This window comes from Electrophorus electricus, chromosome 12, assembly GCF_013358815.1.
Source record: "Electrophorus electricus isolate fEleEle1 chromosome 12, fEleEle1.pri, whole genome shotgun sequence".
NCBI lineage: Eukaryota > Metazoa > Chordata > Actinopteri > Gymnotiformes > Gymnotidae > Electrophorus > Electrophorus electricus.
Window position 1 is genome coordinate 2,235,182 of NC_049546.1, and position 14,494 is coordinate 2,249,675.

The following is a 14,494-nucleotide window of genomic DNA, read 5'->3' on the forward strand; positions in this document are numbered from 1 at the left end:
TGTCGAAGGAACACCTACAGTGTTGAATGGTTACCTATAGTGTCGCATGAACACCTACAGTGTTGAATGGTTACCTATAGTGTCAAATGAACACCTACAGTGTCGAATGAACACCTACAGTGTTGAATGGTTACCTATAGTGTCAAATGAACACCTACAGTGTTGAATGGTTACCTATAGTGTCGAATGAACACCTACAGTGTCGAATGAACACCTACAGTGTTGAATGGTTACCTATAGTGTCGAACGAACACCTACAGTGTCGAATGAACACCTACAGTGTTGAATGGTTACCTATAGTGTCGAATGAACACCTACAGTGTCGAATGAACACCTACAGTGTTGAATGGTTACCTATAGTGTCGAATGAACACCTACAGTGTTGAATGGTTACCTATAGTGTGGAATGAACACCTACAGTGTTGAATGGTTACCTATAGTGTTGAATGAACACCTACAGTGTTGAATGGTTACCTATAGTGTTGAATGAACACCTACAGTGTTGTATGGTTACCTATAGTTTCGAATGAACACCTACAGTGTTGAATGGTTACCTATAGTGTCGAATGAACACCTACAGTGTTGAATGGTTACCTATAGTGTCGAATGAACACCTACAGTGTCGAATGAACACCTACAGTGTTGAATGGTCACCTATAGTGTCCAATGAACACTTACAGTGTTGAATGGTTACCTATAGTGTCGAATGAACACCTACAGTGTCGAATGAACACCTACAGTGTTGAATGGTTACCTATAGTGTCGAATGAACACCTACAGTGTTGAATGGTTACCTATAGTGTTGAATGAACACCTACAGTGTCGAATGAACACCTACAGTGTTGAATGGTTACCTATAGTGTCGAATGAACACCTACAGTGTTGAATGGTTACCTATAGTGTCGAATGAACACCTACAGTGTTGAATGGTTACCTATAGTGTCAAATGAACACCTACAGTGTCGAATGAACACCTACAGTGTTGAATGGTTACCTATAGTGTCGAATGAACACCTACAGTGTTGAATGGTTACCTATAGTGTCGAATGAACACCTACAGTGTTGAATGGTTACCTATAGTGTTGAATGAACACCTACAGTGTTGTATGGTTACCTATAGTTTCGAATGAACACCTACAGTGTTGAATGGTTACCTATAGTGTCGAATGAACACCTACAGTGTTGAATGGTTACCTATAGTGTCGAATGAACACCTACAGTGTCGATTGAACACCTACATTGTTGAATGGTTACCTATAGTGTCGAATAAACACCTACAGTGTCGAATGAACACCTACAGTGTTGAATGGTTACCTATAGTGTCGAATGAACACCTACAGTGCTGAAAGATGCGGGGGGAAACAAGCATGTGCAGTCAAGGTACAGTGCGCGTGCGCTGTTTCGAACTTGCTTTGTTCAGCGTGTACACGTCCGTGTGTCTACACATACTTTGCGAGGTCGTCCTGTTTGCACGGGTGGCACTTTCTCTGTGATCAGTAACGTTATAGTCTGTGTCTGGCAGGTTATTTTTAAAATCTCCCTACATTTCAGCAAAAGGACAATGTGTAACCCATTATCGCGTCATCCTGATGTCCAGTCAGTTCACTGTCGAGCCAACTGGTGAAGAATGGTGGTGGGTGTGGATGGAAGGACCATAGTGGATACTGGTGGATACTGGTTCCGTGGTTGGTAAATCTGTCTGAATTATGAGAGTTACATAGCTAAGGAATATTTATGGACTGTCTAACTATGCTTATCTAGCTAGCTGAGTATTTCTGATATCTGCCTCCAAATATGGGCTTAGTTTGTGAGGATTCAGAACTTAATTAGTACTAACCGGTAAGGCAGGATTTGTTAAATTAATGTCCAGCAGTATCTTTACGTAACATTCACATGTGTAAAGTTAATACTGCAAACCTTCTTAATCAAACAGTAGCATTTACCTGATGCTTTTATCCAAAGCAACTTACAATCATGACTGAACACAACTGGAGTATTAAGGGTCTTGCTCAGGGACCTAACAGTGGCAGGACTTGAACCAGCCACCTTCTAAACACAAGTCAAGCACCTTAAGCACTGAGCTACCACTGTCACACTAGCACACCTCAAAGCATTAGTGATGGGATGTAACATATTGTTCCTGACGTTGTAGGAAAATACATGACCACAGTATACAAATATGTACACATATGTATCTTTTTTTCTGAATTTATACAAACACACTTTCCTTTTATACTATATTCTGGTTTGTTTATGAACAGAGACCTAGAGATGCAATATTGTAAAGAAACTCATTGGTGGTTTAAAGCAAGTTGGAACTAAATTGCAAGTAAACCAAAATCTTGAACCGAAACTTTGCTTGTTCGCAAAATGTTATTTCTTAGCTACTTGGTTCCACTTAATGAAAATTGTTTGCCTTCATTGTTTAGTGTTTATGATAATTTTAGTTGACATCAGTGATGTTCTATTAAAAGACTTGTGTACCAAGAGGCTCAACAGGTCTGAGAAGAGGTAAACCTGAGCTCTGAACACCAGCGCAAAGAGCCGTGGTGCTGGTCTCTGTCTCCCCCAAATACCTCAGTAAGACCTGTTCTTTCAATCATCAATGACTCAAAGAACAAACACCACATCTCTCTCTCAGAAGATGGAAATTTCAGCAGTCGTGAAGCATCCTCCCATGTGTGGTTGTGCTGCTAAAGTTTAAGGTTTAAAGTTTGAAAGTTTAAGACTCAAGGATTAAGAAGTCTTTACAGTCATCGTACTGGTGTACAACAAAGCTCGGTAAAGTGAACAGTTGCAGTTTGTATGCCATCTGTTGGCACCCACAATCCATCCTCCTATCTCCACCATGTTCCACATGGGTACTTGGGTTTATAAGCTGTTTCACTCACACATCAGAGCTGCCAGCCTCAGGTGCTGCCCTCGTCCAACAGACGCACATGCTGACAGCTCCTTCGGCGTCTCAGATTGCCTAATGGTCTGGGCTTCCTTGATCAAATACAACAGAGGCTTCATTACCCAATCACCTAGTGTGAAATGTCATTCAAATATTATTCATTTAAATATAAATCTCTAGTGTTGAGTTTTAAGACATGTTCTAATCGGATAACATGGATAGCTGTTAAGGTAATGTTTATATTAAATACATTTAAAGGCTTTCAACTTTCAAATTAAATCTTGTATTTCATGGAACATTGGTTTCAATAGATTCAATATCCAGGCATAATAGAATTCAGTATATGTTTTCAGTTGTAAGCATTTGTTCACCCAGTTAAAACACATCTGATTCAGTCGTTGGTAAATCAGCGAAAACAAGCCCTTCAAAAGAGACGATATTTGTTAGGAAGTGAACAGGAAGACCGAGAGACAGGGACATAGCGAGGAAAAACAGACGCAATTAATACCACAAAAAAAAAAGGATTAACAGGACCAGCAGACAGCACATTACATTTATTCCTTCCGTTTGAAAATATTGACTCATGCTCTGTAGTGTTTGCAGGGTCGGTCAGAATTTTGTCTGTTTACTTGGCTATTCTTTCAGGCAGCCAAGATGATTTCAGACCCCCCCATAACAAGGCTTATGTTTCTGGTACAAAGCACTGTAAACATATTCAGACCTTGTGCAACTATGAGATGTTTCATAATTCATTTAATCGCTTAATCATTTGGTGACGGGGGAGTCAGTCAGTCCTAATTCTCATCAAGTCAGTAATGGCTGTAATTTGTATCGCACTTCTGCTTCCTTTAAACATTGTTGGTGGGTTTTCACCTGCACATTTCAGACATCCTGGAACCTGCGATGCCTGAAGGTGGAGTGGCATCCAGGACAAGAACTTTGTTTCTGACTGAGTGACAGACAGACTGGCCCCATAAATGCCAAGATGACTGATTGCTCAGCTATAAGACACATCATCCTTTCATGAAAACAGTTTGTATTTTGTTAGGTGATTGGCCCATTGATTCCATCCATGCATAATTTCATAGTTGTAAATATAAACATGCAAACATCTTGAAGTTTTAGGATAATTAGGTCAAATCAGCAGACACCCTGAGTGGTTTCTCCGCTCATCCTAGGCTGTTCATCTGGAGTTTGGAAGTTTTCTCACAATGGTGGAAAAAAGAAAGAGATTAAATATTTATTTGCTCCTGGATTGTATTTGCTCTTAACAAAATGCAAACTTTATTTGGGAAGCTCCTGCTTGAAACGAGGTGCTTCACTTCTTGCGTTTGAGCCAGAAAAGCCCTAACGCTTTCTCAGTAATAGTTTGGTTTCTTACTTATAGTCACCTTACAGTAATCTGTCATTTCTGTTCTGCAGGTGGTTCTGTTAGCAACTGATTCAACTCCAGTCTCCTTGCTGTCCTCAAATTCCTCAAAAAGAGATTTAACTCTTCAAGAAGACCAACAGAGCTCACCTTGTCTCTGAGACTGCTTTAGGTGGTGGACTGTCTATCAGACATGTCAGATGGGCATTAATACAGTCCAGGGTCACTCCGGGGCTTCAGCCATAATCCAGCCCAGACCAGGAGCGACAGGAAATCAGTGTGATCTGACAGCAGCGTGGCTGCCTGTAGCCACGGGGACGGGGGGGTGCAGCAGCCCCTCCCTCCACAACCGACCTGGCGCTTCCACGGCGATGCTGGTTTCACTCAGTACTCAGCCCATCACACAGCATTAGCATGCAGACACTAACAATGCCAGGACTAAACAGGCTTCTAGATCGAGGGCATTTGCATAGCGTTTTGCATATTCTAACATCACGAACAGGACAAAGAGGACTGATGCAAAGCAGATGCAAGCAGAGACGGGGGGAGACAGTGTGGATGAGCAGAGACGGGGGGAGACAGTGTGGATGAGCAGAGACGGGGGGAGACAGTGTGGATGAGCAGAGACGGGGGGAGACAGCGTGGATGAGCAGAGACGGGGGGAGACAGTGTGGATGAGCAGAGACGGGGGGAGACAGTGTGGATGAGCAGAGACGGGGGGAGACAGTGTGGATGAGCAGAGACAGGGGGAGACAGTGTGGATGAGCAGAGACGGGGGGAGACAGCGTGGATGAGCAGAGACGGGGGGAGACAGTGTGGATGAGCAGAGACGGGGGGAGACAGTGTGGATGGGGAAGGCCAAGATTTCAGCCCTCGTCCTTTTTGTTTTCGACAGAGATTACAGAGGCAGAAAAGGTGCCCTGTCATCTTCTGAAGTCTAGCACATTTCAGAGCTGGGAGAAGTGGAGAGCTCGGGCTGAAGAGGGTTTTCTGCTGGACTGGCACTCTTGCTGGGGGATCTGCTGTGGGGGTGTGTGAAGGGTGAGTGCGAGTTTTCTTTAAGGGGCTTTTCTTCTACATGTAGTTTGTGTATTACAATACATAAATGAAGTTCTGCTAACATAAAAACCATTTTGAAGTTCAGTAAACAGAAAATACAGTCATACAGTATATACATATCCATGTGCAGGCACACAGACACACACACACAGAGCATGGCTGCTTTTTGACAGTTCCACTCTGCTGAAAAGTGATGAGCAGAGACAGGTGTGCCAAGTGGAAAGCAGCAGGAGAAGAGCTGGCCACACACACACTTGGACAGACACACACACACACACACACACACACACACACACACACACTTGGACAGACACACACACACACACACACACACACACACACACACACACACACATCTTCAGAGCTGTAAGAGTGGCAATCAGGTGAGCAGTAGCACCTCCGTGACCCTGTTATGAGAGGAGCCAACTCCCTCCTCTCCGGGCTCCGCTCTGCTCTGACCCGGTGCGCTCGCTCTGTTGTGAACTCTGACCCCTCGCCTGAAGAGGCACATGCATGTCGAGCATTTAGACAGTCCACCCATGTCCAACGAGATGCACCCCAAACACACACCATATCTCAGCGTGGACAGAAGATTCTGTGTCCTTCCTTCAGATAAATGACTGTCATAAGGGTATGACAGTTTTCTGTTTGCTTCAGACATATCAGAAACTATAGCTGGCCACAAGCCAATGCCAGGCTTCACTTTTCGCTGCTGCCATGTGTCTTGCCAGCTGTTCCCCTGCCCCATTTCTGAGCCCCCCGGTGGACCAGCTCCAGGGCCTTCCTTTAAAAAAAACTCGCAGCTGAGAAAAAGGGCTGTCTTAGCTCAATGCCAGTGCATTGTTTTACCACTTCAAGGGTGTTTTTATACAGGGATATAAAAAAAAACCCAAAAAAAAACCCCACAGCTATAAATGTCTCAGCACTTTGTCTCGGTTATGGCTCTTGGAGGATGATTACAAGGCATTTTCTCATGGATCAAAGTCTCAGAGAGATCAATAAGGATCGCTTCTGCTCTCCTCTCCTCTCCAGTGTGGCTTTTTGAGACTGTTAATTTGCACAGGCAGTGTGGATCTCTGTGGGGGTACTTAGCAGTCCACAAATCGACCCGCCCTTTAGATTACCTTATTCTGTGGCAACTCGGCTCTCGGGAACCACGAGGCGCGAAAGGACACCCTCGCCTTAGAACAACTGGGAATAATAGGCCAGAAGTGGGAGGAGATAAAACAGGCCATTGATCTGCTGAATTTCGGATAAGAGCCGTATTAAAGTCTCGTTTCTGCCACCGCAAAGAGAGATGGGCACACGCACTTCAGTCAAACTCGCTGCATCACACAGCAAGATTAGTGTCATTATGTGCAGAGCTGTACAATCACTGCTTTGTGTTTTCACTATGGCGCTCGTCAATTTTCCTCGTCATGCGTCTAGATTCTATAGACACGGCAGCTCTTGGTGAGGAGGCATAAGAAAATAAACTGAGGACGTGTCAGTGGTTTTTTTTTTTGCATATGTATTTTTTTGTTTGTTTTGTGTGATAATGCCAGTGTCAGGACTGCACCTCTCTGCATGCTGTGGTGCTCTTTGGTGTTCTCTATGTTCTTTGGTGTTGTCTCTGTGCTGTGATGTTCTCTGTGTTCTGTGGTGTTCTCCTTTCTATTTGTTAATAGCTCTCTGTCTCTTAATTCCTCTCTTTCTCTCTTTATCTTTGTTTTCCTTTTTCCTCTCTCTCTCTCTCTCTCTCTCTCTCTCTCACACCCTTTCTCTCTTTCTCTCTCTTTCTCTGTCAAACCCACGTGTTTGGACACGCTGTGAATCAACCTTCCCTACATGAATCTGTGCTGGCTCACTTAGGCGTGCATCATCCGCCTTCTCTGTGAAATTCAAATGAACCATTGGAGGCACAAACACAAAAGAGAACACAAATGTTTGCTTGTGTTGTTTTGTTTTCTTTGTTTGTTTTTAAAAACTTGGACCCAACGTGTGCGACATGTGCGGCAACTCTGCAGCTCTCTACAGAGCAGCTGGCATACATACAAACAGAAAGCCACCTCACTTTGAATTGTACATGTAGTTCTGGGTAATAAATAGCTTCGGATTTTTAACTTGACACACTAATGTAAATTCAGTGTAAGGAGAACATGAACAACGACCAGAACACATTTGTCTTTCGGGGTCTTTTGAAAAAGGCTCCTATGCTTTCCTCAAGAGATGGCTGCCTCCTGCATATGTTCTTCAACCAGAAAACAACCCTTCAGCTCCCCACCCAGGTCCCACTTGGACAGAAATGCATTCATAGCTACAGGAATTATGGGCCATTGTATTGGCTCTCTGACACAGCCTTACTGCTAATAAAACCAGAGTCACTGGAGAAGACTAGCCTGCTACGGGAGACTCGGGCATATCCGGGCATTACTGCGTCCCCATCTGTCTCCTCGGTGGCTGTCCATGCAACGGATGCGCTGTGGTCGCTGTTTCCGGGGGTCGTTACCAAGCTGGCCGGAAGTGCACAGATGCAGCATGATGCATTTAAACTGAGGTTTGGAGCCACAGAAAACTGCTCAGTACTTTAATTCGCTTTTTTTCTGCCCGCTGATGGAATCCCAAACGCCATGCTGACCACTCGTGACCAGACAGCATTGTCTCCATTAGTCTTACTGATAACGCTGCCTCACCGAGACACTTCCTGCTGCGTATTCTTTACCGAGCCAAATTTTGGGATGACTTGCATTTGTAATACTTTATAGGATCATTTGGTTAAGTAATTTTCAGTTCCCGTTTAGTTTATTGGGACCGCTATTCTGGGCAGTACTGTAACGTAGCAGGGCAGGATAACGGAGCTGGAGTGGGTGATTAATGAGGCCTATTACATCACTGAGTGTGGTAAAATGGAGCTGCCGCCTTGCCACTGATTGCTTGTGTTATTCTGATCTTTAATTGACTGCCAACTTCAGCATCAGCAACGTAACGCGCAAGAGTTTTTCGCGCTTCTGAAAGAAAGCGGAAGAAAACAGGCTCATTGTGATTCAGACTCCAGAATACTTGCGCCGTAGCCCATCGGCACCTGCCGGTCCTGACTGTGAAACCTTTGCCTGACACATGGGACACATTACTGAGTACTGAAAACAGCGGAGCTGATTCAGAATCCTGTGTGAGTCGTTCTGTTTATGCATGCATGACAGCGACATACATCCCGCTTGACATCAAGGCCATGGGGATAGGGGACAGCGATGAATGGGGTGCGTAGTGGTGGTAGGAGCTGGGTGGAGGGGTATAGCTAATACTCTTTTAAAGCCCCAGAATACGCTTAAGTGCCACACTCACGGGCTCCTGGCTGCAGTGGAAAAGACAACAGAGAGAAGTAAGATGAACCCATGGCGGTGAAAGTGATCAGTCACTGGGGGGAATAGCATCAGGGTTCAATCTAACAAGCCTCCAAGGGTGTAGGCCCTCCTCCCAGTGTCCCTGACAGATGAGGAGTCCTAAGGCCTGGATTGCTATGATTACAGTATGTTTCTACTACACATGCACTAGTGGGACACATAGGTATATTTTCAAGCACATTCATCCACTGTTGCGAGGTCAAACTTAAAATACGTAAATCAAAATAAAGAAATAGCTTCATGTTCGCACTGCCAGTCATTCAGCTGATGGCTGATATCTTGTAGAAGTGCCGTCGCCAATCATTCTCACCCTCTGCTCTGATCTGGGGGCAGCGGAATGTAATTATGGAGAAGCTTCAAGGCAGGTTTGCACTGGCTGCCATCTGCCCAGGAGAGGGATCATTAGTGGACCAACTTGCGAAGACTGGGGCGTTTTGGCGACGGAGCCCTACACAGCATGTCATGGTGATGGTAGGAATGAGAGGAGTCCAGAGGGGAACCAAGTCTTCCGCTCAGTAACCCACTTCGGCACTGTTAATCATCATTAACGTCCATCCCGGGAATCTTGCGCCGACCCCGATCTCACGCTCCAAGCTCTATCTGGATTATCCTGCCAATTCCACTCCAGCTGGCTGTGGAATTCTCTATGCTAATAAGCTCCAGGCAGCAGTGGGGCGTATGCATTGGAGTAGAAATGGCGGAGTGCTCTCCAGAGCCCCATTCTTCTGCTAAAATGCTGTCACTGTGCCACAAAGCAAAACAGACTTAGGGGCAGCAACACGAGTGGTAGCACTTACACGTGGAGAGCTCCAGAGCTCCAGGCTCCAGGCCAAAGCCCTGGAATCCCAGCTTGGCAGGCTGGTGAACAGCCACAGCCTCAGGGTGGCCCAGATACCTGGGTCTGGGCCCTGAACCCTTCACAGTCCCCCTGTGTCACCTGGAGCATGTCCTGCTTCTGGACCCTGCATTCTTATTCTCGCCTTTGCTTTTCCAAGGTTAGAGGTGGACATATAAAAATCAAGCTTTGTTGCTTTGTGCATCAGTAACTATTGAGAATGCAAATAAAAACGTACCCTACAAGGTTAGTTTACAATGGCTAAGTATAGCACCAGATTTCTGGAAAAAAACAATAAGAAAATTCTGGGATTTACGCTGATTATGGTGTGAGGGTCACCGGGAAAGTCATACCCGTTGAAGCTGATTCATACCTGTTGCAGTTGATTCATGACTGTTGAAGCTGATTCATGTCTGATGAAGCTGATTCATACCTTGTTGAAGCTGATTCGTGTTTTGTTGAAGCTGATTCATGTCTTGTTGAAGCTGATTCATGCCTGTTGATGACTGATGCCAACATTTTGAAGGTCTTTGAACTTCATTCTTTCAACATGTGGATGAGACTGCATCGGGGCTTTCAAAATATCACATAAATTCTAATGTTCTGTTCAGAATTTTGATGATGATGATGATGATGATGATGAAGCAATCACTGTTGGAAATAACAAATGACACACGCAGTCTATGGCAAGGGGCAGGTTTTCTGACCGATTACCGTACATGGTTATATGGCAGTCTGTTGGGGAACAGTCTGCTTCTGCCCTGTGTCTCCCCAATGGTGACATATACAAACTCATGAGGAATGACCAGGAAAAGAGGTATGTTAAGCCTCATTACAACCTCTGTTTCAGAGGTTCTTGGCTCTGTCCTTGGAGAACTCCACCCAGTGCAGAGGTTTCATGTATTCGAGTTCCCATAACACCTCATCCAGGTAAGCAACGGCTGAGAAGCTGCTGAGCACTGCAGGCCCAGGTGTGTCATGGATCTGGAACAGAACTGAGTGAAAACCCTTTTTTTATTGAGACTGTATTCATTGAGCTCACTTACAACTACAAGAAGCACAGACAATTATAAGCTCTCAGTGTGTGACATCTTCACTCTTACAGATGCTTAGGAACAATCTCAGTTTGAGTTCTGCGTATGCCCCTCTCTACAAAAAACAGCTGAGCTATGGGACTCATATCCGAAAAACAGCTCTAAGGACCCATATCCTATAAGCAGCTGAGTTCTGGGGACCCACGTCCTAAAAACACCTGAGCTCTGGGGACTCTGATCCTCAAAGGTAGTTGGCTTATTGGGAGCAGGATAAGGGCACAAAACTGCAATAGAAACAGTACTTAAACCTGACAAGCCACTCAGGAGTCTCAAATTACCATTGGATGATAGCATGGATTATTACCATAATTATAATACAAGAGCTAAATGCAAATAATGGTTTTTTGCTGTAATTATAAGACCAAAAAGCAGAAAATAGATTATTACTGCAATCATAATATAAGACCTAAACACAAATAGCATAGAAGTGCTTAAACAGCTGCATCTTTAAGGGCATTTCAAGTGAGAATCTAGATTTAGATGGTGCCTGGTTAGAGAATAAGAACATGAAAATGTTAACAAAATACAAAATACTGTACATATCCTCAGTATTTGTTACATTCTGATGGTTACAGAACACACAAACACACCCACACACACACACACACACACACACACACACACACACACACACACAGAGAACACACACAGCGACACACACACACACACACACACACACAAACAGAATAAATACTGTTTAAGCTTTGCATCTGCCTTGCCTAACCCAGGTTGAAATGAAGGAGCTGTTTGTATAGCCTGATGTTTGGATTAGCTGGAGTTTGGGTAGGCTGGCGTTTATATAGCTTGATGTTTGGATGGAATGGTGTTTGGTATTAGGAAAGCCTAGTGTTTGTGTAGCTTTGGTTTTGTGTAGCCTGGTGTTTGGGTGGGCTGGAGTTTGTGTAGCCTGGTGTTTGGGTAGGCTGATGTTTGTGTAGCCTGATGTTTGGGTGGACTGGTGCTTGTGTAACCTGGTGTTTATGGTGGGCTGGTGTTTGGGTGGGCAGGTGTTTGTGTAACCTGGTGTTTATGGTAGCCTGGTGTTTGGGAAGGCTTTACAGATCAAGACTGTGCTTTTGTGGTCTCTGAGCTCAGCCTGTACACAGACTAAGGGTTCGTAAACTCACATTGCCTGAAACAGGACAAAAAAACAAAACAGAGGGAAACTACGAGGGAAATATAGCAGCTCTGGAGACCGTGGGCTTGTTGTTCAGAAAGCCTTAACAGAACAATAACGATGCCCTCCCAGAGCTCAGCTCAGTACCCTTGTGTAATTTACAGCCTCCAAGCCCTCTGTTACACCCCAGCATTGTGGATCCGCCGCTGTGTTGTTAGGGACGTGTTATCTTCTTATTACGTTGTTACCCTGTACCTGTAGGAGCTGTAATGCTTGTATCGGAGATTTTCAGGAATATAAAAGCTTATTTAACCCCACAATGTGTAAGCAACCAATGTTCCACAGATGGGTTATACTAAGGTGTTTTTTCAGTTGTGTTAATGTGTTAATGTGTTAAAATATATCCTGGTAAACTCCCCCAAAAAGAAGATCTCATATGGACAAATGCTACATTTTGATTTATTTTGATTTTATTATGATTTATCTTTATTTATTTTCACTTGGACTTCAATAAGACATTTTTCTCTCAATGGCACTTTAATGTTTATTTGCAGTTATATGTTTAATGTCTCACCACTGGGACGTCAGTAATGCCAGCCGTATTGTCTACCCACTGCTCACTGCCCTGCGTCTCGTCTGCTGTTGCTCAGAGGTTGTCCAAGCCTCACATAGCATGAAAACCCGGAAAGAATCATTTCTGTTATACACACGTCACAATATGACAATAAAACAGACTCAAGTGGAAAATTTTAAGCTTCACTTCACACTGTAGACATAGTATGCCCTCAGTATTATCTAAACAATAACAACAATGGTCGTCTAAACACTGTATTTGTTCTTCAGTTTCCCTCTGTTAGAGTTGTATAAAGGGCTTTATTTGTGTGTTTTTTTTAAGAAAAGCTGCATCCATTTCAAATAGATATAATACAATGGCAAAATTTAACATGGCTCCAGCAGTAATACATGGATACAGTGTAGGTAATCTGAAAAAGACACCAACAAAAATAATACTGAAGGTTATTTTGAAATGGCATTATAAATGGTTTGGTTCCCATCAAGTATAAATGACTGTATTATCCACTCATATTTCAACAGCTCACAAAACAGCCTCTTCATCTCCGTCACACAGATTCACCCTCCTTTTCCCACAAAGCATCGAGTCGTTATGGCTGTATAGGTTTTTATGGCAGTATTGGGGACTATATAGCTTTCAGAATAATCCACTTTCAATTAGACCCAGGACAGCCTCAAAAAAACCAAGACAGCAATTTCTCACACTTGAAAGCGATTTGCTATGTACGCATCATTCTTAGAGGTGGTAAAAGACACACACGTTAAGGACTGGGTCGTGTTGAGCAAGAAATAATATTTCCCCAGTCTGTAATTTATATGTGACCCGAGTGTTGCGATGGATCCACTGGGTTAATTAGCATCAGAGGAGAGGCTTCAGTTTTAATCATCAAAGGTGCTTAATTAAACCTCATCACTTGGTGCAAATGTCAGTGTAATCTAGAAATCTGCTTCCAATGAAGCCTGCCAGTCGAGTGACACCACCCTGCATCCTGTACCAAGAAAAGCAACTTTCCGCTCCCGCCGTGGGAGCCTGGTAGGGCGTTGAAGGAAGTTTGGACTTTTGGGTTCGGTTCTGACTGCGTTTGCTGCCGCTTCCCCCTTCTCTTGGGCACGGAGAGTCCTTGCTTGTGTTGTGATTCCATGCAGGCGGAGGTGAGGTGTCACGACTCCCCAGGTTCCTTCCGCTCATGCACTTTGTTTCTGAATTATTCAGCACCATAACCCTGAAGTCTCCGCTGCTCCTCCGACCCGCTGCCCCTCCCCGCCGTATAAACACTGTACGCACTGCCTACCCAGACGTGGCGCGCTATTATTCACCTGCCGTGCGCCTCTGTCTGTTTAGAACGCTATCAGCACGTCGGCTAAAACCGTGACACTGTGCTTAAATGAGGGCGCGTTGTGTTACACAGCACCGTTTAACTTACCTGGCTTTCCTCCGCCAGGCTGGGCGCACGTAAGCGGCCTTGACCCCGAACTACCGCGCATACTAAAGAGGACGTCCCCCTGGCCTGGATTGGTGCCTGTCCTCTGGGGCGAGGCGTCTGTTCCCAACACGCCCCGCACCCCAAGCGTCCCGTCGTGCTGCCATCCGGATCAGTGCCTACGTGGCTCCTGCAGCCCCTGCTGACGGCGCCCTTCCGGGGAGGGCGGAGAAGATGCTGCAGGCCAGAGAACGACAGAGGCGCTAGGAGAGGTGTCAGACCAAGTTTCCCTCCTCTGGAGCAACATATGGTGCAGACGTCGGCCTTGCAAATGACAGCACACTACAAAAAAAAAAGATTGAATATACTTGACCGCATCACATATTCAATTTGGTAAATATATGTCTAAAAAAACAAACCAACCCACACTGTAAAAAATAAATAAATCATATGAAACCCAGTGCATTTCTTTTCACTTTGCCGTTGCAAATTTATATGCAGTGGAAAATCTTTCCTAAGAACAGTAATTATCACTGTAAAACCTGTTTTTAAGTTAACGGCTCAATTTCAAGTTAAATCAACTCATGCAAGTCCCGTGGCTTGGCATGACGTTCGTACGTCCTGCCCATGCGGCCCAGACACGAGACCCTGCGGACAGTCACATCTCACCCGGGGGAATGCCATTCCTAATACCTGTTAGAAATACACCTTCATCAAAGTCATTTTAAAGTCATTAGCAGTTGATTTGCA